Source organism: Squalius cephalus (genome assembly GCF_949319135.1).
Source record: "Squalius cephalus genome assembly, chromosome: 13".
Taxonomy (NCBI): Eukaryota; Metazoa; Chordata; class Actinopteri; order Cypriniformes; family Leuciscidae; genus Squalius; species Squalius cephalus.
The window spans coordinates 19048877-19072326 of record NC_137134.1 but is presented as its reverse complement, the minus strand read 5'-3'; the positions used below and the strand labels follow the sequence as shown (position 1 = coordinate 19072326).

The window sequence follows — 23450 nt, the reverse complement described above, 5'->3', positions numbered from 1 at the left end:
AATTATAGTCGGTGTTCTCATTGTCACAACCATATATTATTTAGTCAACGCCCTCACTTTCCAGTCATTCCTGTAGTCAGACTCATATTTCAGTGAATGGGGAAAGACAGAAATCCCCCAAACTGTTGCTAAAAATGACAGTAATGAAAAAAAACATATTTCAAAACAAGAATGATGTCATAAACTGTGCTGCTTTAACTAAAAAAAAAAAAACATAAAATAATATTTTATTTTGTAAAAAAATATAATAAATTTAGACAGGTCAAAATATGTATAATAATATAAATATAAAAACAGTCCTGGAAAAGTCTCCAGGATTTGAGTTGTAAAATAAAGAACTTTGTAAAATATTCCTACAAAAGTTATTTAACAATTTGGCAAGTCTAACCACAAATGGTTTGAGCCACACCTAACAGAATTTACAAGTAATATTAGGCATGGATTACATCATTTGGCAGATTAGTCAACTCCCATCAAGAATGCAAACATAACACCTGTCTTTTCCACTTCATTGCAAAGTGAGACCCACATGAAGCTGTAAAAGAAACAACCACAAACAATCATCAACCATCAATACTGAAGAGAACTTTAGCACTCCAGAGAAACCTTCCCAGAACAGCATCATGATCATCTATCATATCTGATGGAAAATGACAAACTTCTATTGCATCATGTCTTCTACATTTACCATAATTAATGTGCATTTTATACATTTTTAGCATCACTACACTCAATAACTTGATCTGAAGGAACATTTAGTCAAATCTATTTCTAATCTAATCTAACCAACCTAAACTAATTTCTCTCTAAGCATCTGTGGATGTAGGTCTAGTGAACAGCAAAGAAATAACAAGCTAAAGTTGAGTAAAATATGTGTTTGCAATGGAAGTATCATAACCAAGTAAGTTAATATCCTACAACATGGTTCTAAATGCATATTGTTAAAGGTGACATATCATGCCCCCTTTCACAAGATGTAATATAAATATTTGGTGCCCCCAGAATGTGTCTGTGAAATTTCACCTCAAAATACCAACCAGATCATTTATTATAGCTTGTCAAAGTTTCCCCTTTTTGGGTATGTACAAAAACGCACCGTTTTCGTGTGTGTAGCAGGTATTGAGAAGAGAATATTATTGTTACACTGTAAAAAATGAATCATGAGTCTTGTAATTTTCATAAAAAAAATTGAGGTGATCATTAAAAATATTATGTATATTTTATTAAGAAAATTGTGGTTAGGGTTTTATTGAAAATATTGAGAAAATTTCACTAATAACACCAAGAGATGCATTTTCCTATTTTTTTTTAAGGAAACATACACAATTTTAAGGCTTGAATTGAGGAACTGATAAACCTCATAAAATTAAGGAAAAGGGGCTACCTATTTATTTTAAGAGAATTAGCTCATTTATGCGGTTTTATTTAGAGACACCATTGTTTGTTCCCAGCATGCTTTGCACATGGCTGGAAATGGAGTAAATCTTGAAATTAAGTGTTATTTCATGTGTTTTTGAGTAAAGGGAAACATCTGTTAATGTTTAATGTTCAGGTATGTTTGACATTTGAAAGAGTTTCTATTATGTTAAAGTTTTGATCGTTACCATTGTGCAGAAGAGTAGGGCTTATGGTTAGGTTGTGAATAACTGCATTTATTTAATAGTATGAAGCATATTGTTATATACATGTAGCAATAACTCTGCTATTGATAGTGCAGTAACAAGTTTGATTCTGTGTTGTTCTAGCAGTATACGGTCTTTTTATAAAACAATATATCTCAAAGTTAAATATAAACAGGTCATATCCATTCACTAAACTTCACACAATTTTGAGAATAAAAAATACTTCAAATAAAAAAGCACATTTTCACTAAAAAATTGTGTGTCATAGACTAAATAAATTAGGGCGTTTTACATGATTTATTCAGGTAGATTCCATGAATGAAATCAAGCTTTAAAGGTGAACTAAGTAACTTTTTTTACCTTAACTGAACAGCTTCGGAGTCATTGGAATGGTTATATTACTTATTTCGGGTTGAATGGTGGTCGTTTCGCACCCCCCTGGTGCCCGTGAGCGGAAAATACGCACTTGCAACTTTGAGCCGGCGGGCCGCCGGCCGCCGCGTCAGGAAGTCTCGCGTGATATCTCGCGTGACAATTGCTTTACGGCCAAAAGAAATCTGCTAAAATGCTGTCATTATTGCGCTCCCTCACGCTGTCCGAACCCGAATGAAGAAGACGTTTTAAAGAATGTCCCATCTGCTTTGATGTCGTTGATCTATAGCCTCTGGTGTCTGAGAATCACCAACGAGTTTTTACAACAGTGTTGTCAAATATCTATTCCGAAGCTGTGGGGGGAGCTCTAGAGAGAAACCTGCGAGCAAAAAGCGAGAATACAGCGAAGAAATCCCGAAGATACTGAGTGCTGCTTTAACTACTCAAAAATATTATGTGTAATATTGTTACCATAATTTTTTTAAGTAAATAGCAGTAACATTTTTTACAGTGTATGATTGGTTATTTCATTGGTTCAATGTAGTTTGTTATGGTGCAGTACTGAAAGACTCCAGCAGGGGGCGAGCATGGAGAGTCATTATCAGGCACACAGTTCCCTTCCTCTACTTAATACAGAGATTGAGGGAAACTCATCAAGTGTCTGTTTGTATTTTAATATTTCTGTGTTCCCCTTTTCAGGGTAGCCCCTTAAATATAAGAATATTTAATGTTAATATGAGTTTGTTTATATAGGATGTTATAATTGTTATATACTCGTAGGCTATTGTGGAAAAAGAGATGAGATTGTCGTACATGGCAAACGTGAATAGTTTCCAATGCTATGCTACCATCAGAACATATCAATGCACTGTATTGTTAGAACATTAAGTTTTATGTGTTTCTAACAATTCGTATAATGAAAATACAGTGTTATTATGCTGTTAAGATGAGTTTGGCTGTAATATTATTATCTTCTAACTGTTTTATGTTTATTTGAGTTTGTATCGTACATGAGTGGGTGTTAATGGGTCACGTGCTGAACCGTCCATGTTCAAGTGTGAAGGCCTGCAGTTATCACATAAAATGGATGACTTTTAAAGTGGTATTATATTGTGACAACTAAAATGTTTTGAGATTAATATGCACTACATAATTATAAAGTATTACATTAATTCTGATTTATAAGTAATATGATTTGCATTTTCTTTATTTGATACTTTATTTATTCATGGATATAGTGTTTTATACCAATTGATGCTCATATCTTTATGTGTTTTAACAGTAAATACATTATGGGTCACTTGAGAATGCAATATTGTTATATGCAAGTTGTTATGCATTTTATGGTAATTTTGTGCACTCATAATACAGAGATTGATGGAAATGCAACAAGTGTCTGTCTGTATTTTAATATGTCTATGTTCCCCTTTTCAGGGAGACTACATGTGGCCCTTTAAATGCAAATGAGCTGCTTTTCCCGCCTCCATACAGAAGATGGCCAATCCTTTACACGAGCTTCGGATACTATGGCAATAACAAATTTCACTCATCCAAAATCTCAGAAATAACCACCAGTAGCAGAGTGAAGCCTATGGAGAGACTCAGGAAGAGGTTGCAACTTTTAGACGCACCTGGACGTTTCTGAATGGTTAGTGGATACATTTATGTAGTTGTTGTGTTGTTTACATTGATTCATTATCGACTTGCATGTAACATCATGTTTAACTTTTACACAAGTTGACACAGTTCCCTGAGGCCTTTATAAAACAGCTGTGACATTTTTTCATCAAATAGTGTTATGTGTTCGTCTGTGCAGCCAACGACAGAACAGTTTGCATTCTCTTGGTCGGCGTTACGTCACAAATCATGTGACCTGCGTACAGTGGCGTAACTTTGTTTTAAAAAGTGGGGGGTGGGGTCAGTGGGGGTAACACAAATTTAATGCTTAATCATAAAACAGATGTAGCTACAATAACATTACGATGTCCAGCAATCGATTTAAATAGTACATTGATTGGGTTTAAGTGGTCATTCAGTGAGGCCTATTATGTTGATCCGGCTGTTATAAGCGTGTATTTAAGTGGTCCAGGGGTAGAACTTTTGCCAAGCATGTCAAAGGTTTTGGGTTCTAATCCGCACTCATATAGGTTTTTTTTTTTTTTTTTTTTTTTTCTCATCAAAACCGATAATGTTTTTCAGTGGTTGTATATCAGGCAGGGACATTTTTGCATTTTTGTTTTCTAATTTCACCGGAACGAATAGAGAGTCTCTCCACAACGGATTGAAGCGCGCGTCCGAGTGAAGACTGTGCGCCAGCCAGAAACAAACTAAGGCTGCGTCCGAAATCGCGTACTATGCGAGTAGGTACTACATTTAAATTAGAACGTACTTCGCGACCGTTAAAAAAGTACGTTCTATATAGTATGAATACAGTTAGTATGAATGGAGTCCGGACGTACTACATGCGCCATGTTGGTATTGTCACGTAACATGCGCGGTCACATCAGCGCGAAAATTTAAAGAGCCCGTTCCAGTGCACCAACTTAGAGCTATGTTTTTAGTTCTTCTCTCCGCTTTCGTCTGCGTTTTTACGTCGTTCGTGCTCACAATTCAGAGTCGTAGGTCAGTTACTCTCGCACACACACACAAACATGTGAACAATGACAGATGTTGATTTTTGGTAAGGAAAAAGTAATTCATTTGCTTGTGATATTACCATCAATGAATAAACATGAATGAATCAATAGTATGCGTGTGTTTATCTCTGTTGATTCATTAATGCAATATCACAGTGTGTGTGTATATATATGTATATGTGTATATATGTGTGTGTGTGTGTGTGTGTATATATATATATGTGTGTGTGTGTGTGTGTGTATACACACAGTGAACAGTAGGGAAACACTGAGGTCAGATACAACACACACACACACATTCATATACATGAGTATATATGAAGACTTCAGACGTAAAAGAAAAACATTCTTCTACAATGAGCATTTTTATCAAGCTTGTATTATTTAGGTTCAGTAATTTCACTTTAATGACAATTAATAGGTCCTTTTCATTGCCATTAAAGTGAAATAACTGAACAAACATACAAGCTTGATAAAAATAATCAAACTAGAAGAAAATTTCAGATGGCACTTAGAGGCTTTTACATTAAGTATTCATATATATATATATATATATACATACATACACACACATAAGAAATGGATCATATACATATAATACATACATATTATATTTATAAATAATCCAACACAGAAAACAAGTGTCTTGTCGATTCAAATTGTATTCTAAAATAAACTAGAAACACATTTACAGATTGAGCCCTACAACCTACTGCGCCAATTCTTCATCTATATTTTAAAGATGGAGCTGACCTCCACCCCTACCTCCGACTTTCACGGTAGTCCATCCAGTCAGTCACTGATTGCGACCATGGGTGGAAAAAAAGGACATTGAGGTGCTGGTGTTCTAGCTACATATCACATATTCGAGCTTCATTTTTTACAAATTATTTACTTTAAATTTGGGTAGGAAAAATTCAAGTGGAAATCCAAAAATTACCCAGGGTGTAAAGTTCTCATCTTGTACACATGCTTTTAAAGAAACAGATTTTGAATTATTTTAAAGTGATGCCCTACAAATGAGATTGTTAGTAAGAAAGTCCCTTTAGATCTTTTAGAAACCTGTGAAGGTTACATTACTGAAGCTGCTGAAGTTAATTTTCTTCCCTCAAGATGACACTTTAATAAAAAAAAAAGTTTTAAAACTTTTGCTTTTGGTGATGCTTTAAGCTCTATTATACTACTTTAGCCAAAGTTTTGTGATTTTGTTTTAAGCTTTGTATTCTCTATCCATTTAAAAGTTAAATAATATACAAAAATAAAGCAAATACATTTTAAAGGTGTCTGGAGTGCGTGGGTATCTCTGTAGTGCAGCACTCATATTTTTCAGATATACCTGCAATTTGCTTGTTTCAAAAAACATCTGGAATCTGCCACAAAATAAGTGCACACACACCCTTTAAAAATATGAATTACTCAATGCCACATATTAAACACTTTACAACTGACAAATCCCTGGGAATTAAGTGTTTTGTAATAAAACTTGCTAAAACAGCATTACAAAATGAACTTACTAAAAAATAAATGGAAAGAGAGTGTGTAACATTTGTTTTCTTTATTATAATTTTTTTTTTAGAAATTATTTCTAAAAGCTGAAGGAATCTTTCCTCTCTCTCGTCGCTCTTTCTTTTCTTTCCTCCCTTTCATTAGCCACTCTATAAGAACACAGGTGTGTTCATCAGCTCCCTGCAAAATCAACACAGAATTTAACATTAGTGATGAACCATGGTCAATCTACAGGGTGGGCCATTTATATGGATACACCGTAATAACATGGGAATGGTTGGTGATATTAAAGTCCTGTTTGTGGCACATTAGTATATGTGAGGGGGCAAACTCCTCAAGATGGTGGTGACCATGGTGGCCATTTAGAAGTCCACAAACAGGACTTTAATATCACCAACCATTCCCATGTTATTACGGTGTATCCATATAAATGGCCCACCCTGTATATTATTAAATTAATATTAATGTTACATGGACAAAGTTGAGGTATGTTACACTTGAAACAGTAGCTTCATACTTAACAAACACATATTACATATCAACACTGGTAAAGGAGAAATAAAATAATTTTGTAAAACTCTCATTTAACTGAGAAACAATGTCGTTGTTTAAATAAAAGTGTTAACTAACTTAGCTGACAGGCATTAGCTCGTTCTGTTCGGTAATAATAATAATGATAAAATTGTCATTTTGCAGCCAATTCACAAACTTGTACCCTCGATTTACATTATGTAAAATTTTAACAAGTCAATCGTTTACTTATATGATGTTAAACGAATACAATTTAACCACAAATAAACAAAAAGTGTTTTGTAAAGTACTTACACTTGAAAACAGCCGCGTCTCCGTTTTCCGCCATTTTCAAATATAACGACGACAACTCCTCTCCCGTGGCATCATGGGATAGTAAAGTGTCCATCGTATGCGCACTTCAGAATCTCGCCGGATGTAGTAGGTCATCCGGGTACTTCTCGCCTACTGTTTTTCGAATTCTATGATTTCGGACATACTACTCTGCTCGCGTACTGTTTTTCGCATACTATATAGTAGGGAAGTATTCGATTTCGGACGCAGCCATAGTATCCGCGCCACTGATCGCAGCGGCAACGAGCACTTTGATCAGTTGATTTAAAAAACAACACATTTCAGCGCTAGATCGCCTCTTATTTAAAAAACGAACGAAATGAATGCTCTGCTAGTTAACTGGAGATGTTTAGTTTATTTGTATTGGTACATTCGTGCCGCGAGATGTTTCAAAAGTGGTGGGGACAATATCGACCTTAGAAAATAGTGGTGGGGACATCGTCCCACCCGCAAATTACGCCTATGCCTGCGTAGCAACAAGCCATGTTTGAAGGGTAAAACAAACCGAAGGCAAAGCCCAAGGCAAATAAAAAAGATCTATTCACAGAAGTTTTGCTGTGGATTTATGGATACTAACTATGGAGATATATTTCGGTCTGAGTACTTAAAGAAATGAAACGAGGCTCAGGGCGATTTAATCGGTGTCTTTCATACACTCAGCGTCATGTAATTCTTAAGTCAGGTACATCTTTTACTCTTTATCTCTGAGCATTTGATGTTATTGTACTGATTATCTTTGAACTTATTACGAAATTGTTATGATACATTTACCTGACATAATAAATTGTTACATTTTATTTTATTCTAAATTACTCTCAAATTATTTTCTGAGGTAGATTAAGTGAAGTCTTATGTTTTCCCCAAATCTGCATTCAGGGTTAAGTACATACTAGATTCTAGTTTAGATGAAGCGCGGGGCACATCTGGTGGGATTCTAGATTCCTGACTAACTGCTTGACTTTAACTAAGTTGTTATGCAGTCACAAATAGGGGGCTAGATAAGAATACTATTGAGGTAATAGCAGGGTTTGGAGCGGCATTATCTTAATGTACTAGCCATAACTTCTGGTTATTGTTTGGGCTTTAACTAAGTTGTTATATGGGCGACTGTATGGGGCTACATGGGTACTTTTTAACAAAAGCAAGCATGTGCGGCATTGTTAAACTGCTTTAGAGACTGCTTTTAGACTGGCGAGTTTGTGATCGTGAGATCCGCGTAAAAGAACGGCCGGCGCGAGACTCTCTGAGTGCATAGATTCCTAATGAAAGAGTAAAATATAAAGTAAAGAGTTAAATGGAATAATCAAATGTATTGCTAAACTGTTGTATAAACGACCAATAATCTGTCGTTGAACCGATTGGGTAGGCTTTAGAGTACACTTTTTGAGTATCTGTACTTTACTTGAGTATTGTTTTTTTCTGGAAACTTTTTACTTTAACTTCACTACATTTGAAAGACAATTGTACTTTTTACTCCACTACACTTCTTTTGTTGGGGTGGTAGGAGTGTAAAAAAAAAAAAAAAAAAAAGATGTTTTTTTTCCAATTCAGTTGTTTAATTTCTATAGGGTTTATAACATTCTAAAAGCTCTTAATTCCACAGATAGCCTACTAATAACTGGTAGGTGTATTCACTAGGTTGCATCTGATAAGGTACTGTAAGTATTACATACAACAATGCAACAATAATAAAACAATGCATTGATATTTTCTTTTTACTCTTGATACTTAAGTACTTTTAAAAATTAGTACTTCTGTACTTTTACTTAAGTGAAAATTGGTCTTTGCAACTCTTACTTTTAACAGAGTAATATTTGACCAGTAGTATCTGTACTTTCACTCAAGTAAGGAAGTTGTTTAGTTTGTCCTTCTCTGAGTATGACTCATATCTACTTGTCTCTTATCAAAAACTGGAATAACTACAGCATAATACATCGAGATTCATTAGCTCAAGGGTCAATGACATGCCATGCATATTTTTGTGTCCAAGTACATTATTTTTCTTTTAAGTTCAGATGGACCCCAGTTGATCCTTGTGTTGGTAAAAGTGTTGGCAAATAACTGAACACAACGGAGTACCCTGCATGTTGAAAAAAGATTCTAAAGAGGTAACCTGTGCATTAAAAAGTGACACCAAGGGGAGGGAGTACATGTTGAGCATGCAGTCCAAAAACAAAAAGAGAAAAAATAAACCAAAGCAGAAAGCACAGCAAGACAAGAGAGAAAATATTTACTCCACTACATACCACTTCGTCCACTCCTGAAGTGAGACAGAGAAAAAGTCTGTGTGCATCCCTGTTTGTTGAAGAAAGACACATTGTGCTGTTTATATAATAAAAGGTAATTTCATTAAAAAAATTAAATAGCTTGTCATTTTATCCTGTTGTTTATCATGTTTGTTTGCTTGGTCAGTGAATTTTGCAGCTTTTGATTATTTTGCTGTAGTAGCATACAAAGCTCTTGGAAATAACTGAAATAATTTTCTAAACTGATATGGAACTGTAATGCCACAAAGCCTTGCCTGGAACTACTTTAGTCATGCAGTTATAGAAAAAATAATCAGCAGCTTAGAATTATGTCGGCCAATAAGAATCGAACATTTTAGAGAGCCATATTGTTAAGCAGTTTTTGTAAGAATATTAATTTGTATGTGCTGATTAAGACTTAGGCCTACATCTTTCAGGAATCAGTCATTGTGACATTATCAAACGAGAAATCTGTTTGCAACTCTGCATCGGATTGTTCTTGTATATCACGCCTATAAATCTTAGCCTTTTTGGAATGATATTATGCTTTTTTAAGGGTAACAATCTGCATACCTTATATAATGAAGTGTAAAATATTCAAGTTCCAAAATACATGCATACATGCTTAATTCTTATTGTCTAAACCATCTTTAGTCTGAATAACAAGAACAGTATTGTAAGAATTGATAAATTAGGAAATGCCGGACAGTCTGTTTCGGGGGTGGCCAGACCCTGAGAGGACAAAAGGACCTCTCTGGTGTTTACCATTTGAACTGGCTCTCGTGCACCATCGAAACGAAAGTCTCACCTCAGAATCAACTTCATCTACATCTCTTTCCCTCTCCATTCACCCCCTCTCTCTCATGCTCAGATGATCACCTGATATCACACAAGAAAATATATATTTTAATGTGAATGATTATTACAGAGTATTTTCATGTTTGGTATCATTTAAAATGTCACAGTGCGACTGGTACCAATGTCTCATTTCAGAATAAGTAAAACACAAGGTAATAAGGTTTTAAGAGTTTATGGATAGTTGACTTACAAAGGAAGGTGGTCTCTCAAGACAAATGGTCTCTCACCCCCAAGAGGTGCTACCTCTGAATGCAAATTTCTTTTGTTAGCACATGTTTTCAAGTGAAAGGTTTGTCTATATAAGGAAATGTCTATATCAGCTGAGAAGATCACCAGATCAGCCCAACCATCCATCCAGGACATATATCCATCCCGCTGCCACAAAAGAGCCACCAACATTATCAAAGACTTCACCCACCCCACACACAAACTGTTTTCACAAACCCTCCTACCATCTGGCAAGCGCTACAGAAGTATGCGTTGCAGGACTACCAGATTCAGCAATAGCTTTTTTTCCACAAGCCATCGAATTGCTTAACTCACTCATGAAAACTGGATTATAACACCCCCCTTCCCCCCACAACTCATACACATAAAGACCTGTGAGACTGTGGAAAAGGCATACTCAATGGTTGCAAAATACCCATATGCACATGCTAATATCTCCTTGCACAAGAATGTAACAAGTTTACTAAACTTATTATCTCCATGCTGCTACTTGCACTTTGCCATATTGCACCTTATATTGCACTACAGTAAAATACCTTAACCTGACTATATTGTGAAACTCTGTGATAGTCTGGTAACTGTAAGATAACTGTAGGCTCACTGTAGGCCAGTTATGTTGATCTGTCTATTTGTTGAATATCTATTTGCACTTGTTTAGTGGTGTCTTATGTTTAGCCGTATGTTTAGTTTATGCTTAGTATGTGTTAATCTTGTTTTAATATTGCACATTGGAGTATGGGAGAAACGCAATTTCAATCTGCTGCGTAATGTACTGTTGCATGGTTTGATTGACAATAAAGTTGACTTGGACTTGGACTTGGACTTGGATGATTAATGATCCACAGATATCATTAAAACCTTTTCATTTATGGAGTCAGATGAAATAACGAGAGAATACATAACTAAATGTATTGTAAATTTAACCAACCAATACTTTGCATGAGTGAGGTATCTTTTCATCACTGTGTTGCTCATACTGCAAGAAAAAAAAAAAAAAGAATTGGGGGCAACTCAGTGTCTCCACCCACTTTTACAGTATATTTATACAGTGTTTATACAGTGCACACTGCTGAGCTTTTCCTCTCTCTAAAAGAGCTGCACGTGGCACGTCTTTTTCAAGACGGTTCGCCCGTGTATTACTGGATGTGGGCGCGTGACTCATCTGTTTAACGGTCGCGAGCGCTGTTTTGCGTGTTGGGCTTAATCACGCTCGGCAGCGCTCGTGGATGAGTCATGTTTTCATTGCGGGAACATGATCATTGCGATGTTTATAGAAAACTCAATGATCTCTGTGTGAGAGTCCCCTCTGCCACACCCCAATCTATCTCTTTCTAAAAAGAAAAACGAGAGGGATACTTTGGCTGGTGGCCAGGGTGATCTGAGGGTTATGGTGTGGCATAATTCCGACGAGCTTTCCTCGGGCCACGCCCCCCTCCACATCGCAAACCGTGGGGCTTCCGTGTGTGCCTGGTTCCTCTCGGGGACCCAGTGTTTTCATTCGGGACTCCAGCAGATGATGTCACTCACAGCATCATAAGGCGGGCTTGATTCCTTGCCTCCCTCGGGAGTGTCAGCGTTAGTCGAGTCAGATCCAGAGCTGATGGCCATGCTTTCCCGGGCAGCTGAAAGCATCGGTTGGAGTGGCGTCCTCCCCCCGAGCGCTGTAGGCTTCCCGGATGTGCATCAGGACGCTCCCGGCCCGCGGGAGCCCACGTGACTTTCGCGGCCCGCGGGCGTCCTCCGCCTTCGCTGCCCTTGATCGTGAGGCGATCTTGGTTTGTATGTTCTCTGTCACTATTGTGACACAGACATGCAGTCCTGTGTGTCGCCTTCGCCTTCGAGGCAGTGCTGACTCTGGAGTTCTGTCAGAACCGGCCGCAGTGGAACGCTGGTCCTTCCCTGGCCAACACTGACAGAATGCGGAAACTCGACCACGCCCCCTTGCTGGGACGCTATGCCTCCCATGCCCGGCCTGGTCGTTCCGCCGCGCACACTACTGACCTCGCTCTCGGGCGACATCGGTACCTGCGTGATCCTGGGTCAGGTGGTGTCCACTAGAGTGGTCCAGACATGGGCTTAGCCAGGTTGATGTGAGGGGGTCTGGGAATTCATTTTCTCAGCTCCCCCATGTCCCAGGCTGGGCTCTTTGGCGGTGTGGTTACAGCCACCAGAAGCAGACTCAGGTCCGTCTGCACTGATGGTCATCCATCCGTGTGGTCTCCTTAGTTTGCTTCCCGCCAAGGCCACCTCCATGCGGCTCCTCCCCTCAGGCCTTCACCGGCCCTGAGCAGGAGGAGGTCACAGGAGGGCGGCGCTGCCAGTCTCCGCCCCTTAGACTGCCACGCCAGTCTAAGCAGCACTCTTGAGATGGGCAGCTTGGTCGGCGGGGTGGTTGAGGACTGCGCCCAACAGTCTTCGATCTCTCCAGAAGCGGACTGAGGCTTCTGCACTGACGGTCATCCGTCCGTGTGGCCTCCTTAGTCTGTTTCCCGCCGACGCCACCTCCATGCGGCTCCTCCCCTCGAGCCTTCACCGGCCCGAGCATGAGGAGGTCGCTGGAGGCTGGCACCGCCTGTCTCTGCCCCTTAGCCGACTAACACCTGGTTAAGCAGCACTCCTGAGACGGGCGGCTTAGAGTTAGGGCTCAGTTCTTTCAGGAGCTGGTAGCAGGACCACTCCTTCCCCCGGTGGAGGGCTGGGGGAGAATCTCATTCAAAAAGAACTGATGCTCTTTCTCTGAGCCCCAAGAGGCTGTGGATGACAGCACGCGCCGCCCACAGGCCACGCTCCTCTCATCCCCCTCTGTCGCCAGACCCCTGCCAGAGCACGCCCCCGTGGGACGCTGGTCCTCCCCTGGCCTCCTCTGGCAGGACGCGGCTAATGACCTCGCCTGGGCCGGTCATTCCGCCTCGCTGCCCCACCGACGGTACGTCTGTGGTTCCTATGACCCCGCTGGTGCAGTTTCTGGAGGCCTGGCTAGAGCTTCCCAGACTGGCCCGCTGGGTCGCGAGAACCATCAGGCTCGGCTACGCGATTCAGTTCGCGCAGTCTCCTCCCCGCTTCAGGGGAGTCCGCTTCACTATGGTCGGTGGCAATGCCCCTGTCATGAGAGCGGAGGTCGACACCCTACTGGCGAAGGGTGTGATCGAGATTGTCCCTCCAGCCGAAATGAAGTCCGGCTTCTACAGCCCTTACTTCATTGTACCGAAGAAATCCGGTGGGTTACGGCCAATCCTCGATCTGCGCATCTTGAACCGCTCCCTTCACAGGCTGCCGTTCAAGATGCTTACGGCCAAACGCATCCTCCAGTGCGTGCGGCCTCAGGTTTGGTTTGCAGCGATCGACCTGAAGGACACCTACTTCCATGTCTCCATTTTACCTCGACACAGACCGCTTCTTCGGTTTGCTTTCGAGGGGCGGGCATACCAGTACGCGGTTCTCCCATTCGGGCTAGCCCTGTCTCCTTGCGTCTTCATGAAGGTCGTCGAGGCAGCCCTTGTTCCTCTCCAGGAACACGGGGTTCGCATCCTGAACTATCTCGATGACTGGCTGATTCTAGCTCACTCTCGAGACCAGGTTTTCGAACACAGGGATCTTGTGCTCCGGCACCTAGCTCGTCTGGGCCTTCAGGTCAACTGGGAGAAGAGCAAACTCTGCCCCGTGCAGAGGATCTCTTTTCTCGGTATGGAGATCGACTCGGTCGCCATGTGCGCGCAGCTTACGAGCGAGCGCGCGCAGTCACTACTGACTTGTCTTCACCAAATCGAGGACAAGAGTGCGGTTCCACTGAAACTATTTCCTGGGGCATATGGCATCCGCAGCCGCAGTAACGCCGCTCGGATTGCTTCATATGAGACCGCTTCAGCTTTGGCTTCGCGATCGAGTCCCGAGGTGGGCATGGCAACACGGCACGCTCCAAGTCCCAGTGACTCCAGCCTGCCGTCAGACCTTCACCCCGTGGACGAACCTCAGTTTTCTACGTGCCGGAGTGCCCTTAGAACGAGTTTCCCGGCATGTTGTTGTATCAACGGATGCCTCCACCACAGGCTGGGGTGCCATGTGCAATGGACATGCTGCCGCGGGCTCCTGGACAGGACCCCTGCGCCTTTGGCATGTCAATTGCCTCGAGTTGCTGGCTGTACGTCTCGCACTGCACCGCTTCCGTGCGCTGCTCAAGGGTGAGCACGTACTAGTCCGATCAGACAATACCGCGACAGTAGCGTACATCAACCATAAAGGTGACGCCTTATGTCGCAACTCGCTCGCCACCTCCTCATATGGAGTCAGAAGCATCTGAGGTTGCTTCGAGCCATTTATATCCCGGGAGACCTGAACCAGGCAGCCGACGAGCTGTCTCGGCTTCGGCCTCTCGCTGGAGAATGGAGACTCCATCCCCAGTCGGTCCAGCTGATTTTGGATCAGTTCGGCGACGAACAGGTAGACCTGTTTGCCTCCCACGACTCGTCCCACTGCGACCTGTATTATTCCCTGACCGAGGGCACGCTCGGAACGGATGCACTGGCGCACAGCTGGCCGCGGGGCCTACGCAAGTATGCGTTTCCCCCAGTGAGCCTCCTTGCGCAGACTTTGCGCAAGATCAGGGAGAACGAGGAGCAGGTCATTTTGGTTGCCCCGTATTGGCACAACCGGACCTGGTTCTCAGAATTAGTACTCCTCGCGACAGCACCTCCCTGGCCAATTCCTCTGAGGAAGGACCTCCTTTCTCAGGGACGGGACACCCTTTGGCACCCTCGTCCCGATCTTTGGAACCTCCACGTGTGGCTCCTGGACGGGACGAGGCAGGTTTGAGTACCCTTCCACCGGCAATGTGCATTATACGCCGAGTTTCGGTTCATTTATGAGACGAACTCCAGTTCACTCGCCGGCGCCTCCAATGTCGTGATTGTCTGCTATATTTAGGCTACTTCTTATAAATCCAGGCAATTGGTTCATGAAACATTGATTAAAATTAAGATATAATTAATACAAAACGAAATTCAATTTAAAGAAAGGCAGCTGTTCTGTTTGAGGTCTCTGTGAAAGTTTTAAAGCAGTCTTTTCAGAGCGCTCGTCCGTAACCCGAGAACTGACACGTTGTTTTTTCCCTCATAAATGCAAACACGAAAAATAAAATAAAATGAATATTATAATGGGTCAGACAATGATTGCCAAATTTCTCTCTCATATTGCTCCTCATAACCACTGAAAACGGTCAAAAAAATCGAACCAAAAGTCAAATTATTATGGACTTTAAGTTAAAAGTGGTGGGTACAAAATGACTCATTACGAAATCTGGTGGGTACACCGCACCGTCCCCACCGTAATCGACGCTTATGCTAGTACAATATCTTTGCTTCTGACAAGTTTCTGTAATAAATCCGTAAATCAATCACAAAACGTATTGATGTGTTGGCGAATACAATTTTAAATTGTCATTTAAAAAAAAGCAGAAACGTGTATAAAACCCGCTTCAATAGTTAACAATATCTGAACTGTGCTCTTTTGCATACTTCTAATTTTCTCATTCACTTTGTCTTGTATTTCTGCAATAGATTCATTGATCTGGCCATATATGTGACCAGACTAACGTAATTTCTCTGTCATTTCTCTGTCTTTTTTTATCTCTTTAAAATATTGCTACTTTTAGAAAAAAATGACATAATTATGAATCAAATTATTATGAACAAACAATGAAACTGTGTCAAAATTCGACAACACAAAGAATTATCAAAAGGTGATATATCGCACATCTCAGGTTAAATTAATTATATAAAAAACAGGGAACATTTTGTAAAAACAAAACTGAACAAAATGCGTAATTAAAATAATTGTAGGTTAGTAATTATGTTTTACCAAATATTTAATACCACTTCCCCATAATGATGTAATTAATTTTTAAAACAACATCTGTCAAACTGTCAATCAGATACCTCTTATCTGGTCTTTTTTATTTTATTTTAGAAGTCATGACTGTTGATCACCCTTTATATGGATTTTGTGAATAGGCCTATGAATATTTAAAAGATTTACAAACTGTCGGCAAGACCTCAAACCAACCCCGGACATTCTGAGACTAACGTGGAAAAATAGTTCAATTAAAATATTTATTAATAATGTAATGGCAATCAGATGCGCCCAAAATATAAATGCAACGCGTTGTGCTGCAACATTACCTCACAAGAACAATCACACAAGAAATATCTGCAGGAATTAAGAATCTGGGTAAGTCGCATTATTTAAGCCTTTCATTATGTTAGGATGATTTTGTGTATAAAATAAATAAAAATACTGCTGGGTTTTTAGAGGCAGAGTCAGAGTGTATTATGCTCACACTAAATTCTCTGTTGCACTTAAATGCGCATTGCACGCACAATCATCTTAATAGTTGTACAAAAAAAGTTATGCGCTGGCAAGAACGTCACTTTGCTGTTTTAATAAAAGCAATGTTAAATATTCTGCATGCACTCATCTCCTGGAAACCACAGCAATGACAAAGCATATATAAAAATTCGTAAACGTTGTCCAATACCCCTTCTTGTCTTAAGACCACTTTGATGAACCTTTTGAATTTACAAATATTTTCAAATGTCTGTATAATACAGTACTGTAAATATTTGTGTCTATTACTATTTAAAATTTATATTTTATTGTGGATGTTTTTCTCACAATCATGACATAATGTGAAGTAAAATAAAAAAATCGAATGTAAAGTTGTTTTTTATGCGCCACCTGGTGGATATTCTGTGAAATGAAACACATTGAGGGAATTTGTAAGTAGCGCCCCCGAAAGCACTTGCAGAATTCTGCGAGACTGTGCGAGACGAATTGCCAAATGCCGCGGGAGAAAACGCGCGTTTTTAAAGGCCACATCTGTATATCAACACTTGATTCCTGGCACATATTTGTTTATCTTTACTAGTGGTTTGCAAAAGTTGTAATCGAGACTTCACACTTTGTTTTATTTAAAGTTATTCTTCACAAATAATTGTTGGTCCACTGTTCTTTGAAAACTCTGCACTCTCTTTTAGGGGTGGAACGGTACACAGAAGTCACGGTTCGGTTCATACCTCGGTTCAGACATCACGGTTGGGTACAATGAAGGGAAGAGCAAAACAAAAATGCAGAAGGCTTGTGCATGTCTCAGGCTGGACCACCAAAAGAAAAATAAATGTCTTAAGCCTTGTATTTTTTTTTTAAATAAGTTTTATTAATAAAGAAAAGGCATAGAACCAGTTTATTTGTAGTGCACTGACAATAGTTTTATATAATTAGTTCATTAATTCAATTAATAAAAATACCTTGATATGTTTGGTAATTGTACCTGAATTAATTGAAAATTAATCTGCTACATTTCAGATTAATATATTTGTTTTCCTTAAAAATGTAATTAACAGTAACTTAAACACTTTGAAGTTTGAATGATGTCCTGCATAAACTAAATGACGGAGTATGTTTTTATATTTCCACTGTTCGATCGCGACCGCGCCACACACACACACACACACACAAATATAAGTAAACACTTTACGACTTTTCGATCGCACCCACACCTCTCTCTCAACATATTCCAGCATTGCAATCTTTACACCGCAGCCTGCTTCAGAGCTTCAGAGCTAAGGCGGATTAGGTGTCCCTAAGAATCTGCATATCTAACAGTAGTTCCGCATTACATTAATTAAATTGCACGCAAGTTTTATTTATTTTTATACCGTGTATTCTCCGTGTAAATGTATGCACCAAACTGTGACGCCCGTACCATGACGTACCATCCATGACGACTTTTGGGGATTGCCTCATAGGGCCGGTTCAAGTAGTGGGGGGCAGAGGGGCTGTGGGGCCAGTCAAAGGGGGGTGGAGGGCCTGAGTCGGCCCGCGGGCCTTAGTTTGGTGACCCCTGCGCTAGAGCATCGTCCATGAGACATGCCTGTGGGTTGAAGTGGTACCTCTTCGTCAGCTGGTGTTCTTCTAAACATCAAGAACCCACGAAATGTCCGATCAGTGTCGTGCTTTCCTTCCTGCAAGAAGGGTTGGAGCGAAGGCTGTCTCCCTCCACCCAGAAAGTGTATGTTGCCGCCATTGCCGCACATCACAACGCAGTCGATGGTAAGTCTCTCGGAAAGCACGACCTGATCATCAGGTTCCTGAGGGGAGCGAGGAGACTGAATCTTCCTCCTCCCCTCGTACCCTCTTGGGACCTCTCAGTGGTTCTAACTGCCCTGCAGAGTGCTCCCTTTGAGCCTCTGCAATCAGTGGAGCTTAAGTTTCTATCAATTAAGACAGCGCTCCTGGTTGCATTGGCCTCCATCAAGACGGTAGGGGACCTGCAGGCATTTTCGGTTGACGAAGCGTGCCTGGAATTCAGGCCGGCTAACTCTCACGTGATCCTGAGACCCCGGCCTAGATATGTGCCCAAGGTTCCTTCCACTCCCTTTCGAGACCAGGTAGTGAACCTGCAAGCGCTGCCTTTGGAGGAGGCAGACCCAGCCTTGGCACTGCTCTGTCCAGTACGCACCCTCCGTGCTTACGTAGACAGAACGCGGTGTTTCAGGACCTCAGACCAGCTCTTTGTCTGTTGTGGTGGGAAGCTGAAGGGAAAGGCTCTCTCCAAGCAAAGGTTGTCCCACTGGATAGTGGACGCCATTGCTTTGGCATACCAGCAGCAAGGTCGACCATGCCCCCTTGGTGTGACGGCTCCACTCGGAGTGTGGCATCCTCTTGGGCTTTAGCGCATGGCGCCTCGCTAACAGACATTGTAGAGCTGTAGGCTGGGCGACACCCAACACATTCACGAGATTCTATAATCTCTGAGTGGAGCCAGTTTCTTCTCATGTACTCGCTTCAACTAGCCGGTACTAGATTCTGCTCAGGTGTCTTCGCTTGCTCACCATTCCTCTCCACGGACGGGATATGTGCAATTATTTTCCTCAGGTGAGCCTAATAAGCCCTGAGTCTCCTCCAGCACTGTCGACATCAACGCCAGAGTTATGTCACCGGCAGCTTTCGCGCTTGACTAGGTGCCTCCATGTGCATGGTTCCCCCTCTGGGCGACCCCCACATGTGTATTTCCACTGTAAGCCTCTCTGAGCATGTGTCTTTCCCTCGGCAAGCCACCTTGCCACCCCTGGGGTTGAAATATTCCACCTGCGGCTGGACACCCCAGTGATACTCCTTATGCAGCCCCTCTGGGTCATATGTGTATTCCAAGTCCCCCCCTTAGGGCTGGGCATAATTGCATATTTCCTCTGAGATATGCTTCCCAGTGTACCTTGGTATTCCTGTGTTAAGTAAGACTCCTTCGTCCGTGCTAGTCTCACGACAGGGAGCTCAGACTTACGCAGGGCACTGGAAGACAGCCGAGGTGGCGTGATTAGACTGGGGACCCCATTCGTCGTCATCCGACGTAACTCGGAGTGACCACGAAAGGGAACGTCTCGGTTACGTATGTAATCCTCGTTCCCTGAGTAGGGAACGGAGACGGTTACGTCTCCCTGCCACTTCCGCTGTACCGCTGGGAACGCCTGAGTTCAGTCTCGGCTCCTCAGCGAAGACATATCTGCATGTTGCCGGCGTACTTCCTTATATACCCCCGGCGTGGGGCGGAGATACGCTATGCAAATTCCGCAGACCCATGGCATTTCATTGCCATTGGCTCGTTTTATATACTCGAAGATGACAGGCTTTCTAAGCGAAACCCCATTCGTCGTCATCCGACGCAACGTCTCCGTTCCCTACTCAGGGAACGAGGGTTACATACGTAACTGAGACGTTCACTTGCACTACAGTCATTGTTACTTATTTGCACTACCTTTTCTGACTCCCTTTTATACTTTATGTTTGTGATTGTTATTGCAACTTGTAGTTCATTAAAAAAAATGTTTCATTTTTCCAAAAGAAATTGTGCATAAGTGACTTTTACTTGAAAATAATATAACATATTTTGGGATTTGGCATATATTTGTACATAAGTATTCTTGACCTCTTATTGAAATAGCTATGTGCCTAATTACGGAGTCACTGCATTTATAGGCAACAGTTATCAATCTACAGGAACATAACCATTTTGGGCACAGCATTGTGCAGGGAATGAGAACATTTTAAAGAAAATACTTGTAAAAATGTTTATTAAAAATACACATTTTCAAAATCACAACTTAAATTTAGCTGTAAATAAGTATATGTTGAAGTGACAAAATACTTTACATTTTGCAAAAAACTATGCTTTAACTTTGATAGAACATGTTATATGAAAAAATATTTAATTTGCTGTGGTGAGTGCTGGCATATTAATTAATGAAGAATCAGATGCAATAGATTTGATAGTGTATTCAAGTTCACAGAAATTGTATATATACACATACACTAGCGGTTTTCACAATGGGAAATGTCATGAACATGGCACAAATTTACAGTTTGATTTTATCTGTTCCCCAGACCATGGTTCACATGGTCATACTGCCAAGCAACTTCTCCTGCTGGTGAGATGAAGTACTCTTTGTACAGTTCTCGGACATTATGTGCCTCCCCAGATGCCCGCTGCCCCCTACAATGTTCAAAGCCTTGTAGTGTTTGCTCACAATCATGGTCATCCTCTGTGGCATGATTCTGGTCATTTCCGTTCGGGCGCAAATAATTGCACAATGCACAAGCAGCTTTGACAACTTTGTCAACAACACTTGGTTGAACCTGTAAAGTTCTTTGGAAAACCCAGACGCGTTGACTGAGGATGCCAAATACATTTTCAGAGATGCGCCGTGCCCGAGACAAACGATAACTGAAAATGATCTTCTCTGCGGGGAGGCGGTGTCCAGGGTATGGCCGGAGGAGATATGGTTTCAGCGGAAAAGCTTCATCCGCCAGAATGACATGGTTAACTTTTCCCAGCTCAGGAGCACCTGGAAGTTCACTTGGTGGGGGAACATTCAGAGTTCCATCTCTGAGTGCCTTTGCCAGCACAGAATTGGCAAAGATGCCTCCATCACTGTTGCTGCCATAGCTCCCCACATCAACCACCAGGAAGCGGTAATCTGCATCAACTAAGGCCAGCAATACAACGGAGAACGTACCTTTATAATTAAAGTAGAGAGAACCAGAGTTTGCAGGGGCCTGGATGTATATGTGTTTCCCATCCATGGCTCCCAAGCAGTTAGGGAAATTCCATCTTTCATGGAACCTCCTGGCTGTACTCCTCCACATCTCTTCAGTAGGCACTGGCAAATGTTCATCTCTGAGGCAATGCCACAATGCATCACAGGTTTCACTCACTATCGAAGCCACAGCTGACACACCAAGTCGAAAGCTGGACGCAATAGTGCGGTACGAGTCCCCAGTGCTTAGAAAACTGAAATAGAAATAGACAAATACTAGTTTTTAACAACGCTTCACTTATGTTTTTACAACATTCATTGAAGTGAATAACAATGTAAACAAACTCACTGTAAACACACGGCCAAACGCTGTTCTGGGTCGATTGGTTTACGGTAGTGTGTCTGTTCTTTTGTCAGCGAGGGAGCCAGTTGTTGAAGTAAATTTTCGAACTCACTGACGGACATTCTAAAATACCCCCGAAAACGCTCATGATACATTTTCAGCTCTTGTACCAGTCGTTAAAACTCCCCATGTTCTTCTCTTCTCATAACTATGGGATGTATCCAATATCTGCGTCTTTTCCGGCGTCTTTCCTCATTCAACAGATCAATAATTTCTTCATCGCTGGAGCTACTGGTGCTTGAAATATCCATGTTTTCTTTGTATGATTTTGACAAGCGCGTAAATACTTGCTCTCCTCTTCTGAGTGACAAGCAAGTGTCAGAAGTGTAAAGTTGCGCAGCGCCACCTTGTGTACCGGGGTATTTCTGTTTTACATTAAGCACCATCTAATGTCAGGGAATGAATTTGCATGTTCACTCGACTCATCGTCAGTGAAAATCGCTTGGGTGTGAACACAAAAAACGCGTTGAAAAACGCTGGCGAATAACGCGCGCCGATATTCGTCCCGGTGTGTACGGTCCTTAACACGGCTGATCAAGACAGTGGCATTGGTCTGGAGAGCTGCAAAGAAGTTCCTTCAAGTCAAGACAATGGATAAACTAAAGGTGGAGGCGGTATCATCAGCTGGTATTATCACTCTCCAAGAAAGAGGAGATGCATTCAGGGACCTCTGCCTAGCAGTGCAAAAAGGTGTAATCTTCTCAAACACCATAATAGATCGACTGGTTGTCTACAGAGACAATGGCAACTGGACTTTTGGTGTGTGGTGGTAGAGTTCAAGGCTTTCATGAGGACCTCAAAACTGTTCCCCTCTTGCCTTTTGATGCCTGGATCGCAACCTTGTTGGCCCGTGAAGCTCATGATGAGGGGCATGATGGAGTGGCGGGCACCTTGCTGAGGATGAAGGAAAGCATGGGTTTTGAGAGGAAGAAGAGTCGCTCAAAAGGTCGTTGACCGATGCGTCTCTTGCAAAAAAACAAAAGCCAGAGCATGTCAACAAGTGATGGGTAACTTACCTGAAGAGAGAATGAGACCTGCTGCACCATTTGAGTTCACCGCCATTGATCTTTTCGGACCCTACCAAGTAAAGGACGATGTTAAGAGAAGAGCGTCAATGAAAGTTTGGGGAGTTGTCTTCTGCTGTATGGCAAGTAGAGCTATTCATGCAGAGCTGGCCAACAGCTGGCTATCTACAGAGAGCTTCTTATTGGCATACCAGAGGTTTACTGCAGTCAGAGGTCACCCCCAAAAGGTCTGGTCAGACCCAGGAACCAATTTCATTGGTGCAAAACCCATACTGAAAGATCTGTATGCTTTCCTGGAAAGTCAAGATAAAGCAACTGTGGAGGAGTATGCCGTGAAGAATGGAACACTGTTTGCCTGGAAAGTGCATCCTGTTGATTCACCACATCGAAATGGAGCTGCGGAAGTTGCAGTGCGTATTACAAAGAGAGCTCTCCAGAGTCTTGGAAAAGGGTCAGACCTCACTTTCAGCGAGTTCTTAACAGCACTTCAGCTAGCAGCCAATCTTGCAAACGAACGTCCCATTGATGCAAGAGTTCAGAGCCAGGAGGGCTGCATACAATGTCACACCAAATAAACTACTGCTTGGTCGAGCCACACAGACAGGG

General features: G+C 41.7%; 1 protein-coding gene across 1 annotated transcript in view; it reads left to right on the top strand.

Moving 5' to 3' along the window:
• Positions 1-3576: 3576 nt before the first annotated feature.
• LOC307169609 (granzyme G-like) overlaps positions 3577-23450 on the top strand; it is a gene marked incomplete at its 3' end in the record, with an annotated part of 198644 nt that continues 178770 nt past the window's right edge. Inside the window, exon 1 of the mRNA XM_079890339.1 lies at positions 3577-3642. The remainder of the gene's footprint in view (positions 3643-23450) is intronic.